This window comes from Anoplolepis gracilipes, chromosome 3 (assembly GCF_047496725.1).
Source record: "Anoplolepis gracilipes chromosome 3, ASM4749672v1, whole genome shotgun sequence".
In the NCBI taxonomy this organism is placed as follows: domain Eukaryota; kingdom Metazoa; phylum Arthropoda; class Insecta; order Hymenoptera; family Formicidae; genus Anoplolepis; species Anoplolepis gracilipes.
Window position 1 is genome coordinate 11,787,772 of NC_132972.1, and position 12,075 is coordinate 11,799,846.

The 12,075-nt window shown below is 28.6% G+C and overlaps 1 protein-coding gene across 1 annotated transcript in view; it reads right to left on the minus strand.

Annotated features, from left to right (window-relative positions):
- Positions 1–4,121: 4,121 nt before the first annotated feature.
- Positions 4,122–12,075, minus strand: part of LOC140663363 (uncharacterized) — a 236,335-nt gene continuing 228,381 nt past the window's right edge. The window contains exon 11 of the mRNA XM_072887451.1: positions 4,122–4,890. The gene's annotated coding sequence lies outside the window, so the exon portion shown is untranslated. The remainder of the gene's footprint in view (positions 4,891–12,075) is intronic.

A 12,075-nucleotide genomic window follows, 5' to 3' on the forward strand; every position in this document is an offset into this window, starting at 1 on the left:
AACAACAAGCTAATAAATGTAATTAATTTATACTTGAATATATTCTCTCTTTCTCTCTTCTATCGAGAGAAATGATACTCTCTAGTGGCAGTAATAAGTTTCACGGAAATTCTTTCCGCGCAATAACCTTAGATCGATGAAAAGTTATATCTGAAACATCATTACGATACTTATTCTTGGTGTGTTATTGTGATAGACAAGTCTAATTAATCTACTGATCAACAAGAGCTGAGAATAATAAACGAAAAAAGAAGTACCGATCGTGCCTAATAATCACAGGACATTTGCAGGACATTAAGTGTCTTTGTTTTCTCCTCGCACGTTGCTCGTAACTTTTCCTTGCGTATCGAGAAAAATGTACGAATTACAACGACTCTCGCGATGGCCATATTTTCGCCACCTCGTAAATCTCCAATTGAGATTTCATTAGTTTCTGTCTACCGCCTCGACAAAATATTAATAAGATAACAAGAAGAAACGTCATATTTACATATAAAAATATATCTTATCGTGATTGAGTCTATGTATATATATATATTATATATGTATATAATATATTACGAATATAGATAAAACTTCTCTTAACGTACGCCAGCGATTCGTTTGATACGTTTCCACACATCACATTTCTTGGTAACCTGATGTACAATAATTTCGGTAGCTAATGATAGCACAGAAGTAGAATGGTCCAATTTGGAGAATATCCGATATCATTCATTCCTTGGTTTTATTTTACAAACGTCTGTAGAAATTGTAATCTTGATTAATTAATCATCGTGACACATATCTATAATATCTTTATAATTTTTATCGAGGAAACTTGACGGCAAATCGCAAAGATTCGATTGTTTTTTGCAATCAAATATTTTTGTCTCATAAAGTATAGGAAAATTCTAAGCAATAAAAAAAATATTAAATTGTTATACAATTATTTATTGATGTATCGTAAAAATTTGTCAGTTGTTAAGAGTCAATTATTTCAAAAATTAATTAGAAATAAATTAGAATTTACTTTTTCCAATATATTCATCAAAATTTTAAGCAACTTAGAATTATAGGTTTCTAAATTATAATCTCGGTGAAAAATTTAAAAAAGAATTACTTTTATAGATTAATTTATATCGCGGGTCAGAACATTGTCGCTATATAAAGCAAATCGATTATTGGTTTTATTAGAAGATGTTATTAAACGACATGAAATGTATTTGACAGTAGAAAAAAAATGTATTTTAAATGCAATTAAATATTCCGTGAAAGGCTACAGACCAGACCATTTGTGCGAAAAATTGCACGCTTTTCTGTTAACTAGGTCGAGCTTTTAGCTGCTTCTACCAAACAAGTAACGAAACCTTGTTGGCACTTACATCAATACGTACGGCGAATATTGGATAGTCTGCTTTGAATAGTAAAGAAATAGACCCAATGGTGCCGTAAGATAACTAACAGAAAGAAAAGAAAAGAGGACGGGTACTTCCTCCGCAAAAAGAAACATCCTCGTCGACTATATCCAAATTGGACCCATTCTCTTTCATATTCTGTACATGGTGTCCTGTACGTAAGAGGACCTTTTTTTCAAAATACTGTGAAAGTATCATGCGAATCTGTACTTTATGCAGTATATGCACTCTTCCAAAAGACTCGATTAACAAAATATTTATTTCTCTACTTCTAGTTGACCTTTTCATTAAAAAAAAAATCTCCCTTTTCCATAAAAAATAAAATTCCTTTCTACATCAATTATTATTATAATGTAACCAACTAGAAAACTTTCAAAATAAATAATTGAAATCTTAAGTTTTTAAAAAAGAAAAAAATTAAAAAAATATAAACTTGATAAAGCTTTCTTTGTGATAAATTTTTCACTTGAAAAATATAAACTTAGATTTAAATGGAAAGATGTACTAAATGCAAAAACGCACGGATTACGTGCAACAATTGCGAGCTTATATGCATCGAATTTACCAAAGTGATGATAGCCATTAAGCTGCATTACGAGATTATTTTACTCGCACGTGTTTTTATTAACTCATTGCACGTGTCGATTGTACGACACTTTTTTTAAGTTAAACGTATATCACCATGACAATTAACGCGTTTCCAGCAATCGATTTACTATCTGGTCTAAAAACAAAGACCAATCAACAGTGAGCAATAAAACTGTGTATTGTTAAAGGAACAAATATAAATATTATATCGTTAAACAATTATAAATATCGCTCAATAATAGAGAATTTTTAATTTTAATTTTTCCTTTAAATTGTGATAAATTTTATTGAAAATAATGAATTTGTTTTCTAAACAATTTGTTATAAAAAATAGTAAAATTATTTAATTTTACAAATATTTAATTTTAATATCTCGATGTATTGAATCAAGTATTAAAATTATAAATTAACACATTATACTTTTCTTGTTTAATTAAACGATTTATCTTCTTTAATATAATCTTCGCGCAGATTGCATTTCTCTTACGTCGAGTACAGAAATTGTAAATCTCAGATACTCACTTTCAGGACACCCTGTACAGTTACATCTGTCCGTACATCTTTTCGGCATCGTTTCTCGGACTCGACCTATTGCTTAAAAGTTATAACAAGATTCTGCAAGTTTATTCAGTCGAGCATAAGATCGTGCATGTTCGTTAGTTTCGCTTACGTTCTTCTACGAGTATGCAACTCATCTGGCTTCTCTTCCATGCTTCTTTCTACCCTCTTTTTCTTCGTTTTGGCGTGGTGCGGCGAATGGCGCGCAAATAATTCACGGCACTATTTTGAGTGTAGAAGCACTTCTAAAGGGAGTTCCGCGGAATGAAATTGCGAGATGGAGTAAAGAGAAGGAGAGAAAGAGGGAAAAGGGATGGTACGGGGAAACGTTTTTTTGTCGTTTCGCATCTATGACGCGTTTGAAGGTCCTTCTCTATTATTCAACGACGCGTGATGATTACTATGCTTGTGTATATAAACCGATAGTAGCGTCGCTGTGTTTACTTCCGATATTTGAGACGCGACATAAGGTTCTTTATTTTTTAAAAAGCAGTCATGTGAGCTGTAATGGTCAAAGGATCACATGAACGTTAAATAAAATTAATCTTCTTTGCATGTATCACATAATTTTTTTATAGTTGAAATATTTTTCTTTAGGGGTTTAAACGTGCACTTGGAGCTTAATTTAAAAATGAAAAAGCGTCGTAAAGTACAAATTAAAATTAGCATAAGAAAAATAAATGTCGCTATGCAAAATTATCATCTAAAATATGAAGACATCAACAGATTTTTACATTTCTCTTTTCTTGCGTTTAAAATTTTTATCTTCTATTAAAAATAAAACATAATAAAATTTTGTATAAAAGAAAAGTGTTTCAATTAGATATGTTTAAATTTTATCTGAAATTGTCGGAAGGTATTTTAATTTAAAATAACTATTCCATATGTTATGACTAATCATAATAATTAAAGAAAGGTACTTCAATTCTTATATACAAAATTTGAGACCATAACCTAGGAGAAGAAATTAACATAGAAATTTCTATGTTTATTACTTTTTCCTTTTAAATTTCCATGCATATTAAAATATCATATATTTAATTTTCTCACTTTGTTTTTGAAAATTAAAAAGCAGACTGATAATAATTCATCGCTTTAAGTAAGTTTGGCGATATAATTTGATTGATAATGGTTTATTGTTTGTTATTAATTATATTTTGCGTCATACTTTATTGCGTTAAATATAGAATTTTTCTGCAATGGCAAAGCGTGCCGAATTTTCGTGATATTTGTTAATATTCAGTATTATTTCACCATTAATAGTTCTTGCTTTCTGAAATAACGCTTTTACAATAAAAATTAATATGATATACCAGTAAAAATATTTAGTAAATATTTTGTCGAAATATGATGTAGATTAAATTTGTAAGATATCTCACAAATTAATTATAATAAATACAAGCAATTAAAGTTCATCAATTAAACGACACAGTACATTTTAAAATACTTCTACTAGTAAATAGAGGAAATATTTTAGTAATTTACTAAAAAAAACATACATTTATCATACATAATTTGTTAAAGGTATTTTACAAATATTTTATATTTTATAATAGTTAAACTTGTAAAAAATCTCATGAATCATTATTATTACATTTTTAATAATGGCAGCTGTAATTACTTCACGAATAATATTTCAAACAAGTGCATCTCGCTATTATATCAAGCTTTAAAAAAAGAAAAATAAAAATTTGCGTCAAGAGAAGGACATTTCCTCGTAGATAAAATTCTGAACGACACTATATTGCAACCTGTCATTGACTTCGCCATCACAGCACCTCGTCTTGTCTTATCGACACGCGGATTTTCCTCGCCATCAGACTGCGATGAGCAAAAAATGTCCAAGTCTTTGATTTTTCACAACTTACCTCAACGAAAGTAACTTAATAACTGTACAGTGGCCCACTTTTAATAAATTTTTACCTCGATGAAGAATCTTCCGTTCACTATCTTCTCGAGATTGTTGAGGGTTCCTGCTATGATTTTTATCCACTACTTTGATTCCTTTCGGAATCGTTATAGTATGAGCTTCCTTTCGATGTTCGAGCTCCTCGAGACTTCATATTCGCGGAGACGTGCGTCGTACATTGTAAATCTTTGCGACGCGAAACATCGTACGTTACGATCACATCGAGACGAGATCGCGGATCGTGCGATATCATTTTACTCGCCCCGATTCACCACCGATCGAGGTGATGATGTGTAATCCGGATGATGAGCTCACAATTCGCTGCATCATTGCACTGAGCTGCATCATTGCATCTGTGCACGTGGCACCTGCCTGTCTGCATCCGTTGCGACGTGCAAATGCATCCGGAATAGAAATCCAGACACCGGATGAAATAATCTGTAAAAGAAAACGATGTTTGCATGATTTTATCATGTTGAAACAGTTCTGAAAATGATAAAATTAAAAAAAGAACAATCTATAATAAAAACATTTTTATTAATATTTATTTAATTATTATTTCATAATTATATAATAAATAAAAGCATACTGTGCGCTTTTTTTAAATGTAAATTTTTGAATATACAATCGCAGAATTTTTTATCTTGCATTTGCTAATTACATTAGAAAAATTACAGAGGGGTTGTTACGGATACGGAAGCGTCACAGCTCTCTTTTATAATTACACAAACGTATGTGCGTTACGCGTATCTTCATTGGATATCTAAGACTATCAAGTTTCATTTATTATTTTAATGGCAAATTCTTTGATAATTCTTGTCAGTTTTTTGTCCCCGGAATTCATTTTTTATCTTGTTTTTTATACTATTTTAATAATAAACGACTCTTTAATGAAAATTTTGATAAACACTATAAAATAGAACTCTATTTTCTACATTTGTTTGTTTAAAACTTAATTTTCATAAAGTCAATTTCAAATATTTATAGCATGAAGATAGATTGTTAAGATATCAACATTTTTGTTAAAAGAAGTTTTGTTCAAAATTTAAATAAATCTCTTTCTTTCTCTTATAAAGACGTGATAATATTTGAATAATTTATGTAACGTAGTTTAAAAAAGGAAACATTATCTTACATATCGTGTATTGTCTTACTCCATCTTCGCCTATCTTGCCGGGCAATCATTTGCCTCCCCGAGAAAAATCGTGTACTACGAGCAAACGCTTCCGGAGAAAAAAAGCTTGTATTACCATCGTCTTGCTCGGCGCGCATTTGACTCACAGAAAAGATTACTTCCCTTATCCGTTTCCTTCGCTCAGGGATTCGGTCGCGAAGACTGCTGTTTACGCGATCGATGGTAATGCGCGTGCGAGGGTGTGTGTACATTCGCTCATGTCGTGGATGAGAATTACATATTAGGACGGTGGAAGGGTGAGAGGTGGATGTGTAGCTGTATAGAGTTTAAGTGCGTTTCATTTGAATATATTAATTATTCATTTTACATGCCGCGAAAGCCGCGTATCGCGTTAATCCATGTGCGATTACCGAGTATGTTGAGCACGATTCCGCGTCGATCGCAATTCATTGCTTGCACGTATGCATGGTAAAATCATTTGCTTAGCGTCGATGGTAAACTAATACTGCGACTAATGAATTTTATTAATCCTTATATTTACAATCACCTCCTTCCACAGAAAACAATCTTATGGTATACCATGTACAAATATTTTTCTTAAAAACAATAAAAAATTTTACTTTTTAAACAATATTAATATTACTTTAAATAAAATATAACTATAGATTTAATATAGATTAAAAAATTGTGTGATATGTAAATTTTAATATAATGCTCTATTAATTGTATTAAAAATTATTTTCAAAACGAAAAATTTATGTATACGTGTTTCTCATTGATGTCGCAATTAAATTTAAAAGTCAAATCAAAGTTTTAGAATTATTTGAAAAGATAGATATTTTTATTTTAAGTTTTATTAAATTTTGAAAAAAAATCTCATTATATATTAAATCTTTTCTTATAGATCCTTTTATAAAAAAATATAAATATATATATGTTAAAGTATATATATATAATATATAAAATGTATATAAAATATATATATATATATATATGTTAAAAATATTTAACATATTGTTTGATGGATAAGACATTAAAGCTTAAAAATTTTAAATCTTTTTAAAATTTAAAAAGCTATTATTCAAAAATTATGATTTTAATCTTACATAAAAAGATAATATCAGATATATTTTGATAATTTAAATCAACAATATTAACTTTGCATTATTCATTAATATTTTAAAATTTGGAAACTTGATACTTTAATTCATCTTTATAGTTTGTGTGTGTGTGTGTGTGTGTGTGTGTGTGTGTGTGATACTACATACTATTTTATCAATATATTGATAAAATAATTTTTATAAGTTGATACAGGTCTCTAACTAAATTTTAATTATGAAAAATTGCATAATATAAATACTGTAATACTAACATATTAATCATTTTATTAATAAAATTAATATTGAGAACTATCAAGTTTATTATTGAAAATTTATTCGTCACATGTGGGCTATTTATTAATTTAAATATAGTATTATAAATATTGTATCAAATATTTAGAATATATTATATATATGTATATTACTCGTGTGATACTATGGGAAAGTTTCGAAATTTAGCACGCTATTAATATCTAAGTACGTATGAATACATAATGTAATATTATCCGCCGACATTATAAACATCTGTAATTTATAACTTAGTAATCTATCAATATCATTGTCTATTAATTTCGATTGATAGTTAATAAATGCATCAGAGAGACACATACAAAAATACATACATCATATATTATCCTGTACTGTAATTGTCCGATAATTATGTCTGCAGTATATCGCAGTAGTATATCTGTAGTATATCTGTAGTAAATAAATACATCATCAATCCCAGTCATAGCAAGCCACAGTTATCGATCACTTTAAGGCGATGGTATTATCAATTTATGTACGATGGTATTATCAAATTTACTCATCTGAGTATATTACTATATTTTGTTGTCTACATCTCAATAATATATCTATTTTGTAGAAAATTTTTTTGTAACAAAAACATATAACATGTATATAATTAACAATGTGTAAAATGCGTAAATTTTAATATTCAGAAAAAAAGAACATATCTAAATAAAACTATATAATTATCAGTTAAATTTGTAGAAAATACAATAATAGCTTTATTTTGATGTGTTCTTTCATATTGGTATAACTTTTTCCCAATTTATTCACAAAAATAATTTAAAATATCGACCAAAATGAAGAAATGTAGAGCGATTAATATAATTTTATCTTTACTGCTTCAAATTTCATTATTAACATTTGCTTCCATTTAAATATAACATTATTGTAACACGGTGAAGGGAGAGGAGAGATTTATTTTTAATATGGGAGATAATTCGGGATTGAACGGCGCGCGAGGTTAATACGCTCTATAGGCAATTTTAGCGTTCTATTCTTCGCGGTTCATCGATGCGTCGCTCCCGTTATTCCACGTCGCCGAAGATCGTTCGCAAAATAAGTTGCTCATATATCCGCGATATCCGTGAAAGGGGAAACCATTTTTTCGCACGCCACTGCATCGCGCCGCTGGTGAAAATAATAATGTATCCGCAATCATTGTCCCTTCGCGTCGGAGAAAATGGTACCGATAAAACAAAAATAAATTTCGATTACCTGTGTCGCTGGAATGAAAAAAAAGGTGGCAGTTCCACGCGGAAATGCCGATCGCTGGAATACAACGGATAGGACAAACAGTTCGCGGTCCGCGCAATGTATAATAGATATTATTTAAATCCTGCGGTTCACGCGAAATACCGGCACGTTGTGGCTCCCTGTTGGATATTGATATTATTTCGTTTTGCTGCAACGTGAATGTGAACGGAAATAGGAGTGAGAGATTATTGGTAACAATGTCATATACAGGACGTTTCACAAACCACGATCTTAACTTTACTGATAAATTCTCTACGTGCGAATATAATTATTATAAAATTGTTAACATTAAATACAGTTAAATACATACACATTAAATATATAATTTCTAAGAAATTATATATTTTATAATTTTATTTTATTTTATTTTATCAATATTTATATATTTAAATATATATATATATATAATTTTTAAGAAATTATGTATTTAACATGTATTTAAAAAATATATTTTTTTTTACTAACAGAATATTGATAGTATATGCATTGATAGACCTTTTTCAATTTATTTCTTGTTTTATTTCAATAAACATTTAATTTGAAACGCGTTAAAATATCGTGAAAAAGCTTAAATGTCAATAAAAAAAAGTTGTGTCAACTGATCCTGTTAGATCCCTGGTTTATGTAGAAACCAGATTTTTGTAGAGGTATATGTATATGTAGTTAAAAGGATGTTGAGAGATCTGGAATATTTGTACATAACCAAATATGTATATGTGCATGTATAGTCATCAGAGAATATGCAGACGTTGTAGTCGACACGTTACAGTACATACTATATTTGTAAAAATCGCAGTCGTTGTTACAGACTAAATGGGACAATCAACGAATATACAAAATGGCATTGATTATACGTTTATCATCTTTTTATTGATATTATATGAAAAGAATTAATGAATAACTGCGATACAAAAAAGAGACTATAATTGTCAAGTTTTACGAAAATGCTATTGTGAATTCTGTCTCTACAAATTGATGAAAAAATCAATCGAATTTTATTTATGATATAATCAATAAAATGTTTCAACAACTATTTGATTAGAAATAATGTAAACGATAATTTAAATAATCTGTTTGAATTTTTTAGATATAACTTGTGGATTTTTACATCCATAACATTACAACTCTTATTAATAGAAATCATAATAATCATTTTACATTAAAATTGTTGGAATGCGTAGAAAAAGATGTGTGCAAAAATGTATCGAATGTGAGAAACATGATTTAAGATATAATTTAAGTTTATAAATCATGCTATATATCTTTACATTTTATTTTAATATAATAATTATTAATACATATATTAATAATTATTAAAAATACCGCAACAAATTTTAAATTATAATAGTATTATAAAGCATTAGCTATGCAATCAAGTTATTAAAACACATTGAAACAATATATAGCAAACATCAGAAATAGTTTCTCCTGCGCGTTATATATACAATAAAATAGTGTAACATATCCTCTTCTTATCTAATGATGCGAGCATAAAAATCGAGTTGCTTTTTAAGCGAGTGTGCATTTATGAAAGCGCATTTGATATTTTTTATCTTATTTTTTACTGACACATAGTTCAAACGAACATTGTTAGGATTTGTCAGCGCGCGGATGTACGATAACCGTATCGAGTATCTATCTGTGCATTTTTACTTTTTCGCGTTTCAAGTTTCTCTCTTCCAAGCAAAACAACAAAATGATATTGTATGTCAACGAATTTTTTGTTAAATATACATAGTACTGATATTTTGAATTAGTTCTATATTTCAATTTCAACCAGAGTGTATTCTCTCTCTTTTTCTCTTTTTTTTTCTTTCTAATTATCAATAATTTTTGCGAAGAAAAATATTCGTGGAGATATTAACATCATTGAGGCCAATATATGCAATGTAAAATAATAAAATGATTTAATATTCAACATCCAATTTTAGTACGATAGACGATATCTTTTTCAAATTTTAAGATTTCCAAGCTAATCCAACAATAATCGTATAATTAAAAACTAGTTTTTCATACAACTAGTATTTAAGAGTAATAATAATTAAATTAAAATTCATGTTAAGTCATGTCAATTAAATTAAATCGGTTTTTCATAGAATTAGTATTTAAGAGTAATCATAATTAAATTAAAAATTATATATCAAATTTAAAAAATGTACTTTTTTAAATATCTTAACTTTGAACTATCAGAAGACATAATTAGAAATAGTAAAAATTTTGTGATATGATAAAATGTGAAATAATAAAAATAAAATATATTTTGTATCATTTATAAAAATATATGTGTAGAACAAAAATGTATATATATAAGATTTTTTCAATATAATTATATACGCAAGTATTATAATATGAAAATAATATCTTTGCACTACGATTAATGCAATAATTAATGCCGCGTGTAAAATAGCTGTCATAATGTGCGTGTAATTCTATCTATTAATTATAAAATAATTTATAAATATTATACATTATATAAATAGATTTATAAATAGGTTAATAATTTGTATGTGTCTTTTTTCATTTCAATTATTATCATGAAATTGCAATAAAGCATAGATTAACAATTATTTTGATTATTCTATCATTGTTCTATTAGCTAAATTTCAAATTATAATATATATGTATATACATATAATAATTGGCATGTCATATATTTCTTTTCTCGCTCAAATTGTGCACTTTTTTTTACACGTACGCTCTTAATGAATCCAATGAACACTTTGGAGTTTTATTGATTCTCCGCTTGTGGTACCCGACTATTTGGATTGCGGCCAAGCGCGGCAAAAAGAATCCGCGCGTTTGAATGTACATGGAAAGCCGCCGTGTTTATTCGTTAAACGGATGAATTCGTTTATCAGCGAGCATCGGTTAATTTGAAGCCGGAAACCTCCTGACAAATAACCTCCTGGCCGCTCTCTTCCCCTCGCTCTTCGCGCTAATAAAATCGGTTAATCACTCCAATAATCGATGAGCCGTAACCAGCAATTAGACCATTATTATTGACAAACGATGTGTCACAAAATAAATGGCAGTCTTTAGAAATTTAAGAGACGAAATGCGTTACTTACTAATTGTAAGAGGATTCTAGACAATATATTTTTCTGCTATTAAAAACTATTACGGTAGTAATTATATATATTAAATAATTATGTAGCTATTTACATTATACATTGTGGTATTTGATCGTGGAAAATATATTACGTGACATAATCGTACAATGTAAATGTAACATAAATCTTTGCACATAATATAAAGCATCATAAGGAGTCACGTATTGATGACTATACGATTTAATTAATGATGATGTTTGTTTTTAATTTTTTTTGTTAAATTTTAATATAAATACAATTTTGTATCATTAGTATTTTGTGGAACAGTATTTGCGAATACAGTATTTACGAACGCAACAAACCTGGTCAAAGGGAGCAAATGTATATAAAGGAAATTCCCATTAATTAATCAAATAAATACTTGAAATATTTAGATTCACAAACTGATTCAAAGACTGATACTAAATTCTAATTGACACTAGAAATTATACCAACAAGGTGGAAGTACAAAGTGACAAGTTCGACAATTCGATTGTTAATGATGCAAGTAGCCGAAAGGAAACGTGATTTGCTTAAAATTTACTGTACTGACGGGCTGTTTTATTGATACTTCGTTACGCGATAGATTCGTTTGTCGCATGAGTTGGCACAGAAGAATAGGTAATGAAACTTTAATCAAACGTGAATTAATTTGTGAATTAATATACATTAAAGTTCTTTTTCCGGTGATCGAGAAAATTTCGGTGCCGAATTATCGGATCGGTACAAAAGCATGTAATTTATTGCATAA